Raw genomic sequence first — 19503 nt, 5'->3', positions numbered from 1 at the left:
TAATAGCCTTTAAAAGCCCTGTCTGGAGCCTTTACATGAATTCTATGGGTCCAAGAGCTGCATTTAAGCTGGGGTCTGGGTCTCAGATCTCTATTTGTGGTCTGCTGCAAATACACTTATCTCCAGCTCTGTCTCTGTCCCAGCTGTGCCTGGACCCTGTTATTCTGGATCCTGACCTGCAAATTTACCTCCTAGTTTAATCTTGAATATGCCTTATCACTATGGACTTGCTTGGCAGTCATGGGATTGTGTCTGCCTGTTTTCTTTAATTATTTCACCCTGGTCCCCAGGGGTGTCCTGGACCTTTCCTTTCAGGTCTCTGTAAGGTGTGAGGAGGGAGACAGCTGAGACAGGAGGCTGCAGTCAGGGCTGCGGGTGATCTGAGAGGCCTTAACATTGATGACTGGCCTGAGCTTGTGCGTCCCACTGTCCTCTGCCCCGTGTAAGTGTAGGTTTGGACTGTGTCTGACCCTGCTCCCCATCACTAGTCCTGACACTGACTGATATTCCTCCTTGAACTTGGACTTGTCTCAATGTCATGGACATCCCTGGTGACCTCTTGTCTGACCCTGACTGCCATCCCCAGGCCTGTCTTGCTTGGGCCTGTGGGATAGCCTTGCTATCCCACTCCTTTGCAGGCTCCCTGTTCCTTAGGGATCATCGGACCTCCACTTCCCCCTGACATATATCTTGTCATTCTTCCTGATTTACTTGGTACAAAACCAAGCTTCTGTGTCCACACATAATCTCATTTCCTGCCCTCCAAGCCCTTTATTTCTCATCCTCTCACTTCAGCCCATCCTCTAACCTGCTGTTGGACTGTTTCCCTCTTCCTGTTCATCCTCAGTAGTGCGAATCATGCCCTGGATTTTCACTGGTACTGAGCAGTAAGTGGCTGGGAACAAACTCATCAGATAGATGGCAAATCCCAGGAAAATTATCAGGGTTGCATTACCCCCCATCCTATTTTGCTGTCTAGCACAAGACACTTTTGCTCCTCACTGCTTTTCAGGTAATGGAGTCTGGACATAACTACCACCACAGTCTTGTTTGGGGCACATTGTGACATCATGACACCATTTGACACAAAGGTGTTGGATGCTGCTAGGCAGAAACACTGTGAACTTTCACCCTATGTAGCTAAGAAGACCCCAAAGCAAGGAAAGAGTGTGAAAGCTTTTGGGAATAATTGAAAAAGAGTATATCTCTGCTAAAAGGTAAAAAGGAGGATGAATGTGATTGGATCATAACAATAGGACACTATCTTATGTGGAAAAATCACACTTAATCCTGAATATTTCTGTATCTGACAACTGACTGAAACTGAACAAGAAGTGTTTTATAAGACTGGTACAAGTGCAGAGGAAAATGTAATGAATTTCACACTTCAGTGCTTAAGCAATTATTAGTAATTTGTGCTATTTGTCTCAAACAGCCTCAGTAAATATAATTTATTTTTTTTAAATCCAGTCTACTGACAAGCATGTGTTTTAAATGACCTCTAGATGGTGATCTAACAACATCAATGTAGAAACAACTCATCTTGCAAAGCACCTATTCTACAGAGAAAAAACCCGTATCCTGTCTTACTAACCTTTGCCATTGACTTTGCCAAACCAAATTACCCACTCTAATTAAATATTTGTCCAGACTGCATTTTAGACCTCCAATAATAACTTTTCACAATATAGCATAGGAGGCAATTTTCTAGTTATTTTCAAACTCATGTTTAAACCCAACTATCATTTGCTGTACCAAATTTCTTTCACACTCCTGAAATTTACAGATTTATGGTAAGATCCCTTAGATTTTACTTTAATTTTGTTTGGTTTTGGTTTTGTGTTGATTTTAATTTGTGTTGGTTTTGTTTGGAGGCTTTTTTTGGTGGTCTTGGGGGGTGTTTTTTATTTCTTGTTTGTGGGGTTTTTTTCCCCTTTTCTGCTATTAGCAAAGGTCCTTTCATTCAAGCTCTTCACCTTTCTTTTCTAGATGCCCAAAAGCCAGGTTGAGGAATTAGCTCATCAAGATAGTAATTATCCTGGGCCTATCATGGTTACTGTAGACTTATGCACATGCAAGGATATATATATATATATATATATATATATATTCTGCACCAGGTCTTAGGTCGGCTTTAGCTTGCTGTCCAAGACATTCAGTGCTCTTTTTGCCTGCTTGTCTTGAAAAGATTTTACATTCAGCCCAGAAAATGCTCATTAGAAATATACTTCAGGAGGTTCAAAGATCAGTTTTTTAGAAATACTCATTGAGAGGAATTGTTGAATGTTACATTCAACAAATAAATAATGTGCTTGGCTGTAAAATAAATTTCTTCTCTATTGTCTTCTACTGAATGATGTAACGAGTTCAATACACTGTGTATCAGTATGTATATACTATAAGGCAGGAGTAAGACAGAAGCTTCAAGAGATCTGCATCAGAAAAGGTAAGAGGGAGTGCGACTGGAACGTGGAATTTTCAGTCCTGCAGAGCAATTAGTAAAGCAACTTCAAGGGGCATGTTCCCTACAGAGATCTCTGCATTTAAGGTAATCTGTACCCAAATCAGCATAAGATTGTATTTCAAAGGTGTTCTACATTCCTCACAGGGAGTGTGGGATACTTTCAAGCCCTCACCTGCACCTCTGAAATTCTTTATTTCACTGAAGTAGGTAAGTAAATAGATGCTAGATGTGCAAACTCTGAGGTCATGATGACATATTCATTCTGGCATAAGCTCACACTCCTGCCTCAGCAAGGGTTCCTGCCACTGGATGCTTGTTCCTACATCTTTTCCTTTGCTGACACTGGTGTTGGTGTGGCTCAGTTAATGGGGTGTATTAGGTGACAAAACCATTTTAAACACGGGTTTTATTAAGTCACTTTTCTACTGGGTGAGTTTTCAATGCAGTTAACTGTGCAGTCACACAAAGGCAGCTCTGCAGTGAGCCAGCAAAAACAAATGATTGGGGCGGGACAGAGGATGGCTGGACTGCCCTTTAGTGAGTGACAGACACTCCAAATTCAAAAGAAGCCATGATCTTGAAAAGAAACAGTGACTATGCAATCCTTGCTCGAGTACAGAGAGTTCTGACTCCTGTTTTGCTTTTTTTGTGGTTATGTATGTTCCCTAGCAAAGTACATATAATTAAAATAGGAAAAGGATGAAATGTGAAATTAGAAGATTTAAGCTCTAAAAAGAAAGATTTAAGCACTAGTCTTTAAGCACTGCTCCATCACTGAAGAGGTCTTAAAATCAAACTGCAAAATTTTTTTAGAAAGAAAAATAAATATGGGGGACCAGACTGTCTGACTAATGTTTTTTCCTCAGTGTGGTGACAGTAATAGAATATTTATCTGACCATCTCAGACCTTGTATACATATTTCTCTGGCTGCTCTCTATTTTGCATGTGTGAATGCAACTATGTGTGAAAATTTCAATTTGTATGCATCTCTCACAAGAGAGAAGAAAAGGTTGAAAGAATTAAATTAATAATTACCTTTTCTCCCCACTTCATCTCTGCTCCCAGAATTAAATCACCCTTTGCCAGCACTGCCACACCATTGATTGTATTACATTCTTAAAATGTATCCTCAATGAATTGTTTTGTTTTAAAAGTTGTTGGATATTGGGTCTAAGTTGGACATATTTTAAACTCTTTTTTGCTTTGGCTCTCCTGGCCTGCACATTAGTAGGCTAATCTCACTTCTTACTTCTGAAGAAGGAATGACCCCCATTCAAAAACCTCACTTCACATGGCCTGGTCCTTCCCTGGAATCCTCATGGTCCTTTCTCTTTGTTGTCACACTGACTGCAGTGGAAAACAGATTCCTGCCTAAGGCTGTGCTTTTGTAGCCAGACCAAGAGATACAGCTTCATTTCTGTAGGCAACGGAGTGGATTCTTAGTGAAGTCCCAAGGACTGCCCTTGGACTCCTCTGAAACTGAGGCTCCAAGGTAGAAAAGAACAGTGGAAATGGTTTCCTCTTGTCCATACAATAGCAGAGAATGAGCAGGTTATGAAAAAGATGAGTACACTGAAACAGTTGGATAAACCAGTTAGAGCAATAATTTCTCTTTCTAGGGATTGTGACTCAGTATTTCACGTTTTCCTTCCTTAGGAAATTCTGCAACATGACTCAGTATGGTGTAAAGATGATGAAAATACCCAAGGCAGAACAGCACATGGGCCACTGCTCTCAGGCTGGGCTGGGGGAGGGGGATAAAGCAGACTAGTTAATGTATGCTTTCTCCCTCATCAGGTTGAAAGACCTGGTGCATGAAATCCACTAAAAGCAGCTCTCCGGTCCAGTGAAGCACAGGACAATTGGCAGCACCAGGAAGGTTATCACTGTCTGCATCAGATGACTCTCCTATGAGAGGTCAAAACCCCATTGGATTTGTAATGAGGAGGTGGATGAGGCTGTAAAGCCATTCCCAAGATGGAGCAGTGAGGGCCTTGAGGCAAGAAGGAGCCAATGAAGGGAAGAAAGGAAATGGACCGAAAGATCATAATCAGTGAATTTCTGCATCCTACCCCAAGGCTGTATTCCTCAGAGAACGGGATAGTGCCAGGAAACTAAAGACACACCTACTGGCTGATTTTGATGCCTGGATCAGAAACTGATGGAGAATTTGGGGATATTGCAGTCTGTAATGGGGAGCTCCAGAACATGACTGAAAGCAGATTCCCTTGGGAGTGCTCAGGCCTACAAAGGCCAGGCAACAGTGTAGTGGGGAATGGCACAAGAACTTTGTGAAGATTCCAGAACAAAAATAAGTGGAGAGACACAGGACAGAACAGAGGGAACTGGCAGAGGGTTTTGTGACTATAGGCTGGGAATGACTGCAAGACAGGAATGATGGGTATTGTGTCTTAGGTGAATCAACAGCTGCAGCTCAGGCCACAGACAGCTGTGAGTAGAGCTCTGTGGTGAAGGGACTGCAGGCAGTTCTGGCTACCGAACTGGTGTTGCAGGGGGCCATAAAGTGCACTTCAAATTCCAAGAAACTAATTCCTTTCTGGCAATCTCTGAATCCTCATGACTATCCCAATGCAGGTACTCTCCCTCTGCTTTCTCATGCAGAATTCACAGCTTGTGAGGTCATCACTAAAAAGAAAACTTAGAAGGAGGGGTCAAAAAGAGCAGAAGGATTTTGAAATGTGCCCATTTTTCACCACTAATACAGGATTCTAGAAATGGAAATATCTTGCTTCTTCTAAGAACAGATCGCAGAAGCCAGGTTGTGTCATCCCATGCAGGAGATGGGGATAACCTTCTCCCAAAGGTTTTGCCTATCTCACCAGGACACAGAAACAACAAATGAAAAGCTCCTGAGCTGGGAGTGATGGATGATTACTTCAAAAAGTAGTGCAAACTGGATTTCCACTGAGATATGCATTGCACAAACACTTTCTCTTCTCATTCTCGTGTCATTTCTGTTTTCATTTGCTCTTATTTGGACTGCTATTAATTATTTAAAATATTAACAGTAGAATTATATGCAAGATACACAGTATGAATTAAACCTGTATTAAATCTAATATTCTTTAAGAGCAAGACAGTCCAAGGGACAGTTCTTTCCAACCAGCTCAAAGAGCTGTTACTTTTTACACTTACTCAGGGTTACCTAATTTTAAAAAAATATCTAGATTTAGGTGAAATAAACAGCCCTGCCTGTAATTTTGAGGAAAGTGGATTCAGAAAAAGGGGCACATTGTGACATCATGACACATGATGAAGGTTCACAGTTGGAAACTTCTAAATCAGAACAACTCAACTAATTACTGAGCTGCTTCTTTCAAATACATAGAGAACCTGATTGCTTCATTATTAACAGAGGGGTCAGAAGAAGCTTTAATTGTTGAGACATTGCTCTGTGGGGCCTGTTAAGCCTCACATCATTTATCCAAATACCTTTATGTCTGTCATCAACCAGCTTCATATGCATTGAATAAATATTAAAATATATTTTACAACAGCCTAACTATGCTTGTTTTAAAACACTTTTATGCTTTTTTTCTGTAATTTACTTCAGGCTACTCTGACCAAATTTAGACACAATATAAGACATAAATTACTTGAAAAGAATTTGAGCTTATTATTATTTCAGAAAATCACCATTATTAAAGCAAGTTCTTAAGAAAATTAATAAACTAAGATTATAAGAAACCAAATATGGCAATATTTTGTGCCTTCTGTTCTGAATATAGTTGCTTAATATTTTCTGGGTTCCTTTTTAGCAATGAAATCTAGGAACTGACTTTTAAAAAGCTAAAAAAATCCAGGGACTCAGTCCAACATACTCTGCAGGTTTCTGCAGAAGGCATTGCAATGCTTGTACAATGAAATTTACATTTGATTCCCATGGAATCTGTATATATCCATACCTCTCTTTTTTATTCAGCTTTTATGATGTAGATGCTAATTATTTTTTAATTTGTGAAATTATCCAAGGCCTATTCAGAAAAAGATACAATTTAATGACTATCTAATTAAATTAATAACTATAATTAGTAGTTATAATTTAATAAATTAATGTATATATAATTATAGCAATCGAATGAGGCCTCCAAGTAGGTGGAGTCTACATATACCCAGGGTTCTTGAAAATGAAAATGTGAGGCAACTCTGCATTTGCTTATTGAAAATACAAAGAAGAGGAATGGTATAAGGACCGTGGGAATGCAAAAGTCATTAGGTGCATTGTCAGGGCCTTGGATCCCTTTCTCCCCAGGCAAAACATCAGTGACATTGTTCTGACATGCTTTCTTTATGAATGGGCAATTATACAAGGTTCTGTCTTAATTTCTCTTGAACTCTTTCCAGAGCTGACCACATGATGTAACTGTTCATCAGATAAAGTACCCAAATCACCACTGCAGTCTCCTTCCAGGCTGTAATTTGGTTTGGGGTAAATGAGGGCAGTACAATGATAAGGTGGAGATCCAAGATAATTAGGTAGTTGGTAAGAAAGTCTGTGATAGTTCACTGCTGTCAGAGGTGTTGCTCTGAATTGCACCTGAAGCTGCACAGTCTGGGTCATGCAGTATATCCCAGTCACTCTTACTACAAGGAAAAATATATAGTATTAAAAGAACTAAATAAATAATTCCATGTTTAAACAATTAAATATGATTATGAAGAAAATTTGTCTTCTTTCATTCTTATTGGTGTTCTAATGGTGTTTTCTAAATAGCCATTGAACACTGCTTGTTAACCTTTGTGACTTTCACTTCTAAATTTCACATGGGATAGATACCATTCCAGTTTCTCTCTTTCTCCAGCTCAGAGAAGTTTTACTGTTCCAGTCTCATTGTTTCTTCCTTCAGTATCTCTAAGCCAGCGTCTGTAATACTGACTTGCTGTAATGGAATAGAACAATGTAAGAGATTGCATTGTCCCTTTAAAAGTTGTAGCTGGATTTTGAAAAGAAGTCAGTTGCAAAACTGCAATGTCTTCATTGGAGGCAGGATTTCACTGAAGTGTACCTGACTGCTAGCTAAGTGGGAGTAATACAAATAGTCTTCAAGGTGTCTGACATAGGCAGTTACACAATAAACACTCTAAAATTTTAAAGTGTCTGGGGTTTTTTTTGCTTTCAGTTTGCTGAAACAAAGCCAGTCAACCCAAAATTGAATGTTTCAATGTTATTTCCTGGTAAATTATCTGAAATGTGTAAACAGAGTTGTCTGGAGAGGGAGAGAGAAGTGTTTGTGTCCCACTGTGAAGCATTTGGACTGAGAACTGTGTCACAGGATAGATTGGACAGGTAATAGCTGCAGATGCAAAGATATCTTAGGTGCACTGCCTTATCTATACCTTCTGTAATGTGCTTGACCTTCTCTTTATCTATTTGATATAGCTCTTTTAAACCTGTGACTCTCCCATTTACAGATATTCCTTCAAAATGGAAATACATTAATACTGCCAACAAATTACTTTTCCTGTTTCTAATGCAGGTGAACATGTTCTGAATATTGCCTAGTATGATACTACTGTCATGGTTTCTCAGAATTTCAACAGAGGGCAGAAGTTGCCAGACTCTGCATTCTTCCCATCATACTCTTGATAATGTGATGCCCAATCTGCAATCTGATCTGTAATTTTTGGAATGTGAACCGTGCCCACTACTGCAGCACCTCAGGTTCTTCCTGGGTTTCTTTGTGCATGTCTGGCAGTCTGGCCCTAGGAAACAAATAGCAGAAGTTGTTTTGAAGATTTTTATGTTGGTGTTCCTCCTTCTTTCCAAATATAGCAGATTCACAAGGGTTTATGTGAAGAAGAACCCCAAAGGTGGAGAAGTTCAACTGCCCTATATTTAGTAGCTTATGTGACTGCCTTTGAGATTCTTTTCATGTGAAATGACACAGTTAACCCTAAAAGTATACTCTTAGGGTTTTCTCCCTATGACTTCCTAGTCATGGCTTGGAATGTTTGCTGTTTCTATGTAACATAAACAATATGCTATTAATACAAGAAATACTTCCTACTTTCATAGGAAAGGATAATACTATACTGTGCATAGGCAATATTAGAGAACTGTCACAAAAGATAAAATGATAGGAATTACATTTGCTTTCTAGTAGTGAGAATTATTCTTAAAATTGAAAAATGATTTCATTAGCCCTGTGATAAGTTCCTCTGTCTTTTAAAGTGATCTGTTCACTAGGGTATGGTTGCAATGCATACTGCTCACATAGGGTAGACAGCTATGGAAAAACTGACCATTTAAATTATTCAGTGTTAAATTACCTTATGACTTATTATCAGCTTATAATTGCTCTGTTTATTATTACAAAGTTTATCTCTCATAGGTAGTGCAACAAAATAAGAGAAACTGAATGATCGCCCCAGTTTAAAGTCATCACCGAGATATCTTTAACACTCATTGCATGGCACCATGCAAACTAAAAATGCAGCCAAGAGTTTGTGTTCATCACACCATGGCGAAGAAATCAGGATAGGTCAGACATGGCTGCCATACCTGGAGAAATTACCAGTTCTGAGAAGAAATTTGATAATACAGTTTAAATTTATATTGTCAATAGTTTATTTTCTTTCAATTTATCATTTTGAAACTCTCCTTGACAAAAATGTAACCTTTTCAAAGGCACTTTTAACCCGAAATGTTTTGGAGTTAAAAGTGTCCATGACATAACTGCACAGCTGCAGAGCACTCATGGATCTGCAAGTTGGCAGAGTTTTGTGAACTCTGGATATGGGTCGGCAAAGTAAGTCCAACAGGTTTTGTAAGCATTATGGTATTGATGTGGGTGCTTCCCATACTCAAAGTTCTGAGCACATTCTGAACTTCTGAAAAAGAAATAGATATCAGAGTTTTGATACTGAATGTTGGAAATGAAAATGTCTCAAAAGAGTTAGGAAATTTCCAAACGAGGAATGATTTAAAACACCACATAGCCTAAATAAGAAAAGAACAAGAGGTGACACGTCACTCTTTTAAAACTTGAACTTATGATCTGGTCCGTGATAGGGATAATCAGTTTTTAGCTGAAGTTTGTATATGGCATCACATGAAAATAGATTGGGAGTGAATATTTGTAGTTGACGTCAGAAAAAAAACTTAAGATGCAATGAAGGCTTTAAGGCATAACTATTTTCCTTGGTAATTCAAAACAGGAGAAGCCAAATGGAATAAGCATATTCAGTTACCTTTTCTTTTTCAATAAACTTGTTGACTCCAAAGGTAAATTATGGAAAAATGCCGTGGGTGCACAGGAGATGTTCAGGCGGAAAAATACTTTGTGGTCTTTTCCCCAGGGTTTGGATGAAGGTCACCTGGATACAGTGTTCTTACAGCAGTTCTAAAGACGTGATCTCTGATCTTGCAGCCTTCAGATCAGAAGATGGGCAAGGACATAAACTTTAATGCTTGTTACTCTGCTGTAGGAATAGGAAATGGCCCTCTTTAGGGCTACAGCTGATCTGACTCTGTCTGTGAAAGTCCCACTCCAAGTGATGCTGCCATTTATTTCACTGATTTGGAGATTGACTGCCTTGAACATCCAGGAACTTGACTCTGAAATCATGAGGGGCAGATGAGATGTAGATTCTTCCCAACTATAAACACAAAGATTGTAGAGTTTCCATGGGAAGTCAGGTTAAGAAGCAAACTGGTTCACAGAGGACTCTGGTGTGCAGAGTTGGTTCACACAAAAAACCCTGCAGGACAACAGAGTCACATTTTTTGGATAGTTGGTCACCTCCAGTAAGTGCTTTGGCTAATGTTTATAGGAGATGACAACACTGTAATTTCGTTGGCCGTACAGCTCTAGCATGCGCTAACATCAGTTATGTGATCAGTTAAGTGATGATTAGATACAGAACATTCATATCTTAATAAAATACATTTTAAAGAGTTGTCTAATTTTTAGTTTTTAGAAACACTTCTATACATTCATAGCCTTTAAAAAGGCTGTAGTCTCTCCTTGCTCAAAGCAATGCTGACATAAAAACTGGATCAGCTGGCTCAGAGTCTTGTTCAACTGAGTTTTGAAAAGCTCAAAGAACGGGGATGTCACAGCCTCTCTTGACAACCTATTGTATTGCTGAATCACCCTCACTGCAGTGTTTGAAAGTTGTTGCTTTTTTTCTTTGGTATCCCTTAGAAGAGTCTCATTCCATCACCTCCGTGACCCTGTTGGACACAGCAATTAGTCCTGTACCTTCCCCTCCCCTCCTCTCCCCTCCCCTCCCCTCCCCTCCCACAATGTTGTCCATCTTAGTGACCCTTTCTTTGACGTGCTCCTATTTCCCAGTGTGGGAACTCCAGCCCTGGATTCAGTCTCTTATTAAATACAGCTTAACCCCTCTGAAATTGAAGGGAAAAATAATTTCTCTTGACGTACTGCTTACAGCATTGCTAATGTAATCTAGCATGTGGTTGACCTTCATTGCTGCAAGGACACCCTGCTGGCTTATGTTAAATTTACAGACTCCTTTCTGCAGAGATGGTCCCCAGCCAATCTTTCCCTGGCCTGTAGTTTTCCTACCCTAGATCCAGGACTGAGTTTTTGTCTTTGTTGAGCCTCATGAGAGCCCTCCTGGACTCTTACTTAATTTTATCAAGTAGCCTCTGAATGGCTGCCCTGCCTTCCAGTGTAGCAAGCATTCCCCACACTTTGGGGTCATCAATTTACTGAAGGTGCCCTCTGTACTTTGAATGTGTTTGTGATGCCATCAACAGTGTGAACGAGCTCTGATCAACCCAGTAGAGGTCAGTCAGTCTCTCCTAATTAACACACAGGGTACAGAGACATGTCAAAGCTACTACACCACCAGCTCTTCTCGTGTTTCACAGGTAAATAGGTTAAAAACTAGGGAACTCACTATGGAGACTGTTGGGAACAACTAAGATAAAATATGCATTTATATTTGCTATTCAGTTCTTGGGTGTTAGGCTGAGACTTGAGCTTGTGTGTAGTGATAGTGGATGCACACTGACCACACTTCCACCCTGGGACATAAGGGCTGAATCAAGGAGAAGTGGTGTTGCTATTGAGTCACCTCCTGATGCTGCTCTATGATACCAAATTTGTGGTGCCTTGTTGTGATCTCTGTGTCACATCACCTATTCTCCCTTCACCAGCACAAATGATATTTATGTCAGTCATTGAAGGGAAAGGTGTAATTTTGGATCATCAAAACAATAAAAAAAGAGAAATCCTTGGTTTAGATGTAGTTTAAGGAGTATTTAAACATATTTAATTTCTTGGTCCATGGCCAATGAGAGTAAGAGATTTTAGGGAGGCTATAAATGAGCCTCTGCCTGGGAAAAGTCACAAATCATGCATGCAAAGGGAACAGTAACTTTTTATTTCAAATTCTATTCTCAGATTTTCTCATGAAGATCGAATACTTGCTCTAATAGTTTGTTTTCTAAATGCCAGTCCTATTCAGGACTGTAAGTAAGTGTAAGTCAGTGCAACTTATTACCACTTATGAAAGTAGTTAGTTGTCACTGCAAAGGTGCATTTCAAAATCTCCAGGACACTCTTCATAACAGAAAAATTCAGCTGTGCCTGGAGTACGTACAAGTGGCCAAAGACCTGACCTGTCAGGATAATTTTGTCCTTTACTCAGTTTTAATCAGTGCACATCTGTTTCAGAGGGCAGCTTTCTGGTATATTCAACATTCTCAGGGGAAAGAGTGTGATGATTAATTTTGATCATTCATCTGTCTTTAATTCTGTGGTTAGAACATACCTCTCTCTGCAGTGAAATAAAATTTCTCCCAATTTCTTGGCAGGGATGAGGGTAAAAATTCACTAATGCAAATACAGCTCTTGTAGCTCTTTGGATGTCATGTTATATCAGGCTCAAAATTCATTAGATGATAAAGTCTAATCAGATAACACGAATCTGAAGAAGAATCCTGTATTATTCAACAGGGTGAATACAACAGAAACTGAGGAAAAACAAAAAAACAAACAAAAAAAGATCCCAACCATCAAGTTTTCCAGCAGAAGGGGAATATAACAAATTACTAATAGGTAAATAAACAAAAAAATTATTTTAATTCTACTAGTTACTTTAATAAATGTATTAAATAAACCCCGGCTAATTCCATCTTACAGGAGATTGGCTATTTCCTTTCTCAGTGCTTATAAAATTTTATTTTAAGTTTAGTTCATTGCCATCTCCCTGGATCAATTTCCCTTTGCGTACAACACTCCAGTTTCTGCCATAAAATTTTCCATGAGGTGTGTAACAGTCCTTTTCCCAGAAGCTCAGGGCAATGAGTTCTGCAGCCCTTGAGTATCTTTCTTAACTATTGCAATACCATAATATGCACACAAAGAGCAGAATTACTCACACAGTAACACAGTAACCTGAACCTTGCCTGGCTTTAGCTAACCAAAGCTGATTAATGGACAAATACTTCTGAACGGACCATTACCTAACAGTAAGTGTTCCTTCCCAGCATCAAGTATGTTGAAGAATATCCTTCAGGATATCCCTAATAAACCACTGTCTTCTTTGTCACTTCCCTACCAAAAAAATGCTGTAAGCAGCTCTTCAGATAGCATAAATGCAATCTACCATTTACAGTGATTATTCTTTACTAATGTTGAAAGCAACAAGTTCACATAGGCAGAGATATTTATTTCTACTTCAGGACCAATGGATTCTCTAAGTTAATTTTGCAGAGCTGCCAGTCAGATCTGACATCTGCCCATGACCTTCTGCTACTGCCAAAACTTTGAGAACAGGTCAAGACTTTACTGGGACAATCTTCAAGACTACAATTTGAAGAGTAATAAGTGCAGAGGTATTTACAGGACCTCTTAAATTGTGAGGGAAGGGTTAGGAAGCAGCAAGGGCTGGCTGCACCCTAACAGACAGGACAGAGCCTGACTTTACACCAGACAGGACAGGGGCCTCACATCTGGGGTGCAGTCCCACACTATTTGAGCAAGGTGAGTAGGCAGACCTGGAGATGGTCACTCAAGCAAGAACGTAGATTTTCAAGCAATTTCTTGGTGGTGAGGCAGGTTTAAGGCCAAGGCAGGAAATTAATCCATTGATCAGAATGATGTCCAGCGATGGTGACAAGGCCTGATTATCACAAAGTATATATCCATGTTGACAAGGCAAGTGCGAAGTCAAGGTAGAAGTCAGTCAGCAAGTCAGGGTTCAGATCACTGGAGCCTATGGCCAAACACAAGCACAGCTGCAGGCAGGAGCTGAAGACACAAAGCAGACCTTAAACAGGGCTTCTGTGTTAAAATAGAAACAAGGGCCCTTAAACAGGGCTCATCATATGAGTGTGTGTGCGTGTGTGTGTGTGTGTAGCTTTTTTGAAGGCTCCTGGTTAGACTGGTCAGGGCCATGAAAACCCATTAGTACACTCAGGATCACGACAGTACTAGTCCCCTCCCAGCAAAAGTGCCCTCACACCCCTCAGGGTTCTGGAGCCAGAAAGGACTGTGGTAAAGTGGATTAGTTGTGGGTTTCCATGGGGCTATTTCAGGGGACACAAAGCCAAGGACAGACTATTGAGAAAGAGAAGAAAGCATGGGAAAATTTGGGCTGGGAAGCAGACCTCAGAGTGCCTATGAGGTTCCTAAAGGCTAGGTGGGCTTGAGAGACAACAGGGGATGAGTGGGGCAGAAATTCACTCTACCCTTGACAAGATTTGGGGATGGGGCAAGGAAGTGGAGGCAGGGGGAAGGAAACCCTAGGAAACATGGGAGGAAACCTGGAAAAGTAGGCTATTTATGGGACATCATACAGACTTTGAGGTGATGAGTATGAGGCTGGAGATATCAGATGAGGCTGGTCAGCACCATTAAAGCCTTTTAGTACACTCAGGGACCTGACCACGATGGGGCAGAGAAATAAAACCAAGGATTTTCAGTCTGCTCTGAGATTTCACAGGTGGCAGATATTTGGAGCAAACCCTGTAATCTGAGATGTACAGCTGAATGGCTCTACCAGGAATTGCTCTCAGGATGCAATATTCTTACAGACAAACATTTAACAGGGCCCAGATTTCCCCTGTTTGTCAGTACCAAAGTTTAACCTCTGTCATCAGCACTTACCTTCAAAATTCTTCCTCTTACACCAAAGCATATATTCAGGAGTTCCCCTAATGGTGCTTCGGGCAACTCAGAGTTGTGCATTCCAAGTACTAAGTGGTGTCACCTGTTGTCACAAAAAAACCCAGTCACAATCCAAGTTTGATTTCCTGTCTGCTATCCTGACTTAGTAGTACAGTTGCTTTGGACTAAGACCCAAACCAACTCATAATAAAATCAGGATGTATTCATACTTCAGAGGTTTCAGAGAATCTTTTAAGCCTGATGCCAGCTATGATATTGGGAGTCTATTTACTCACATCCAGTCACAAATCAAGCAGCTGTTACACCAACTTCTTCCTTTCTCCAAACTCCAAAAACGTTGCTGGCCACAGCTTTGGGGGTTAGCATTACCATAGATGTATCCCAGAGCTATACTTCCGTGTTTTTGTGTATCTTTAGGAGCAAGGAGAGTGTCTAGTAAAATGGTAGGGTCTACCCACTCATACACAGAACTTTACAATGCTGAATGAAAGACTTAGCTACTCTTGTGGCATTCCAGGCCACAAAATAAAACTAATTAGTGAGGCGCTCTTTTTTGCTAATGGTTTTCCCCACTGTTTTACAGGCTGATTTGGAGATTCCTGGTAACACCCTTGGGCTACCTTTAAATCTCAGACCTCCTTTAAGGAAATCTGAATGAGAAGGCTTTCATGACTTTATTTCAGGTTCTTATAACCTTACTGTTGATGCCTTAAGTTTTAGCTTTCATATTTTCCAGATTCTGTACTGCATCAGTATATAGCTCTGAACTTCACATAAAGGGTTAGCAAGTTCTCCTCACAGTGTAGTCAGATAAAACAATCATTTTTCGGTCCAAGAACCAAGGACACGGTTGCAGCTTCAGGCCCAAAATGTATAAACAACAGCGAATTGAGGAGAGCAGTCTGGGAGGATGTGACTTCATAACCTGAAGCTGTAACAGGACAATTAACCCCAATATGTAAATGGACCAAAACTTATAAAAGTGTGAAAATGTGTAACCCATCGTCCATCTTGGGTGTAGCCCCAGCCAGGCTCTTGTCCTGCCCAAGGTGTATCCTTTGAAGGCCTTTTTAATAAATACCTGCTTTATTCCTCTGTCTGGCCTCTGTTCTAGGTAGCCTCTCAAGGCACCACTGTCACAATTTTAATGTCAGTCTACATGAAGATCCAAGCCCTTTTTCTACTTGTTCTTTATTACCTATTTTTGTGTTAAGACTTACTACTAGTTCTCTATCTGCAGGAGCAGATTATTGGTTTGACATTTACTCAGTCCACCTTTCATAAAGGAATATGCTTCTGCTTCTACTGAGTACACGAGTCCCTGGGTCATACTCCTTTAACAGGGGGCTGGGGAATTGGTGTCTATGTAAACCACCAGTAAATAAGCTTCCCAACTCACTAACAGGAAGCTTTCTGACTTGAGCTAGTACCCCAAATCATAGCAGTAGAAAAACATCCAGGATCCTTGTCTGGGCTTCCCCCGTGAGGTAGAATACCACTGAATCCCTCAAGCAAGGTTTTTTATGAATTAGTAATACTCTATTTCAGTAAGAGATCTCCTTCACACTGCCAATATGACTGCAGTTTTCAGAGGTCTTCAATTCTCTTTTGACTTTTCCTGGAAATGTTACAAAGTCTGCTGCAAATGTTGGGGCAGGGGGGGTGGGGAAGGTAAGTTTTACAAAGTCTAGTGATCTCTGTGCTGCTTTTCTGTAACAGTCAATGGCACTATTGCTGATCCCTCATCCAACTGACCAGGACCTCAGGAATTCATCTTTCAAGGAAGTCTGTGCCTCTGCTGCCATTTCTCACCACGAGTAGTTGTCCTTGCTTCTGCTAATCTGAGTCAAGAAGTAGAGACCTCTTCCCTTTATTTCTGTCAACCAGGCTTACTGCACACACACACACAACAAGGCCACACTATTAATTAAGGGAATCCAGTGTAATATTTTATTTACAACCAGCTTCCCTCTAGCATTTTGCGCTCCTCCAGGCCAGGAGATGGATTCATGGAATTACACATCAGGATTAGTTGCATAATATTAAGTAGATGCTTCAAGGACACTTATGCCCTGCTATATTGTTTATAATGCATTGTTAAGTTACATCTGTTGCTCAGTTACCTGTGATTTACTGATGGTGAAGTAATTCATATTTACACAGCAGATGAGATCTTGTGAAGATAAGAGTTTCTCAAGACTGGTGGAGATAACACCACTAGTATTCTGCTTCTGGAATATCTAGTTATTTTCCTCTGTTACTTTGTTTTGGTTTTGATAGGTATCACCACTCATCTGTGTGATATCGAAGTGTACATAATGCTGTGCATTTCCATACAATCATCCACAGCTTTGTTTTCCTATGCTACACAAGTAAGATATATAACTTGAACAACTGGAAATACCACAGTCCAACAGGATTCCCTAACATATTTGCAACGCATCAATCAGTTGCTGCCTAGTTATTATTACAATCTTCTCAGATGGAAGATTATCCATTACAGACATGGAGAAGCTACATCACTGTTTACTGCTGACTTTCTGTTTTGTGTTCTCTCTGTACTGAGAAACTCTTATTTGTCATTGCTTTTTCCTGTACTTCTGCTGCTCTCATTCTTTTCTCTCACAACTTAAATCTTTAGAGCTTTTATTAAATGTTGAGATTTCAGACAAAGGATTGCAGTACAACCAGAAATGCACAGGAGAAGTGTTGAAAGACTGGTCTGGTTGTAGGTTGCACTTCCAGTCTTGCTCTTAAGATGGTAGTGTAAACTTGGGAATGCAATCCATGTACTTTGTTTTTGCTGTTGCTGAAATGACAGAATTTCTCTTACGATATCCAAATTGGGAATTTTTAAGAGCTAATTTTTTATAGTGAAATTGTTTCGTGAATTTGAGAAAAAATATAAAATGTGTTTTGATTTTTAAGGTTTGAGCATATATGTGATTCAGAGAGATTATATGCAAAAAAGACATGGAAGAATAGGAGTTTCTGAATTGACTTGGCAGTCTACAGCTCTGGAAAAACAGGCAAATCTTTGTGTGGAAATTTGTCCAGGCAGATGGTTGGGAGCGATACTTATCTCTGACAGATAAAACTTGTCTGTACTCTAGCCAAGATAACTTGGCTACTCATTGGCTCTGAGTGTGTTAAGCATATAATTGTGCTATTTTATTTGTCTACCAGATGCTTAACTTGGATGTTGGGGGGCAAATTCGGAAGGTAAATGAAGAGGAGAATTTAAATTCATCATAATTATGAATAAAGGAGTTGACTTTCCTTTCTTTCCTTTCTCTTCAAAAGCCATTTTTTGTAAGTTCTCCCAGTACCACTCATTACATAATCTTGTGTGTTTCCTTAAAAAACTTTTCAGAATATCAAAATCGGGGATATCTACCATGTCTAGCTAATTAGGTTTCTCCTTTAGGTTCAATAGGTTTCTTTACTTTTACAATACCTTTTATCTTTTCCATTTCCTGCTGCTCAGAGTTTGCATTCCTGTGGATTTTGTGAAAGACAGGGATTACACTTACATCTTTGTAGTAACTTTAAAATATCACACAGCTCTTGCAAGTCCCCCTTCCCTAAAATACCTGTAAGATAAAAACAGAATGATTAAAAAAAAAAGCATTCCCATCCTGATTTGTCACCAGATAAGCACATTGGATTTAATCTTACATACCTCCGGCACTCAAAATTTCCAGGAAGGTTGACAGGAGTTTTGTAAGAACATGGAATGTAGGGGTCAGGAACATTCAGAAGGAAAGGAATCCATGTACTGTGCAAATTACGTCTGTCTCTACATTAGCACTGAAATTACTTTTATAGTAGGCCAGGTAATAGCTGTGTTGATTTAATTTTGAAAAGAAAGAAGGGACTGAAAAGGCATCTGGGATGAAACCAAAACTGGAGTTATTTTGAAAAATTCCCCTGTAGTGTTTTTCTCTAATTCCCCTGTTATAATTTTTCCTTTTCAAGTATGTTGTTAGCAAATGCTAACTTGAATTTCAGGTTCACCAAAGGTCACCTCATTTACACTCAACTATTCAGATTTAAAAAAAAAAAAAAAAAAAAAAAAAAAAATTCAAAATTTAAGGCTGACCTAAAAGGAATGCATTGTACCATAAAAAAGTGCAGAGTATTGTCTCTAGCAAGATAACAATCCCCAGTGACAAAAGTGGTTTTTTTGCTCCCTTGTATTTATGGCAGGTATGGGAAATTAGGAATTGGTTGTTACTGGAGTATCTCCACATACTGGTTTATTTGAACAGTTTCTATAGTCCTGCAAAGGGCAGCACATCCTAACTGTGCCATGTATGATATTGGTAGATACCCCAGAGCCATGGGGTGATTGAACTGCAATGATCGTTCCATCATTGCTGGTCTGTTTTAATTTTGTGTTCTTAGACACTGTGGTGTGAGAAACACATTTGGACAGGTTGTACTTTGTATTTCTTCATGCTTACATTGCTATGGATGGCCTATGGATATAGAAGGGAATTTGTGTGGAAGATGTTGACATTAGATGTCATATTTGTTAGAATGGGTCAAGCTGGAATCAAGAGAGTCCAGGAATCAGGTCAGTCAGAATTACCCCATTTCAGAAACAAGAGAAGTCAAGACAAACAATCAGTAAAGGGCACCACTGGCAGCCAAGATAAAGACACTATTTGCAGTAGGAGCTTGGAACAAGGAACAAGTAGAGCTAGAATAGTGTCAGGAGCTAAAGGGCTAGAAGCGGCCACAACATGACTCAGGAGCTGAGGACAGGGATTCAAAGACCTAAAAGCACCACTGAGGTATGTGGAAAACCACATGCACACAAACTGTATAGACCTACAATCCACATCTGAACTGCAAGGCATTATCAGGTCTTTAGTTTTTGAATAAAACTATTTACAGCCTGCTAGACT

Source organism: Poecile atricapillus, chromosome 1 (assembly GCF_030490865.1).
Source record: "Poecile atricapillus isolate bPoeAtr1 chromosome 1, bPoeAtr1.hap1, whole genome shotgun sequence".
NCBI classification, from domain to species: Eukaryota; Metazoa; Chordata; class Aves; order Passeriformes; family Paridae; genus Poecile; species Poecile atricapillus.
Note: the sequence above shows the minus strand (reverse complement) of the source record.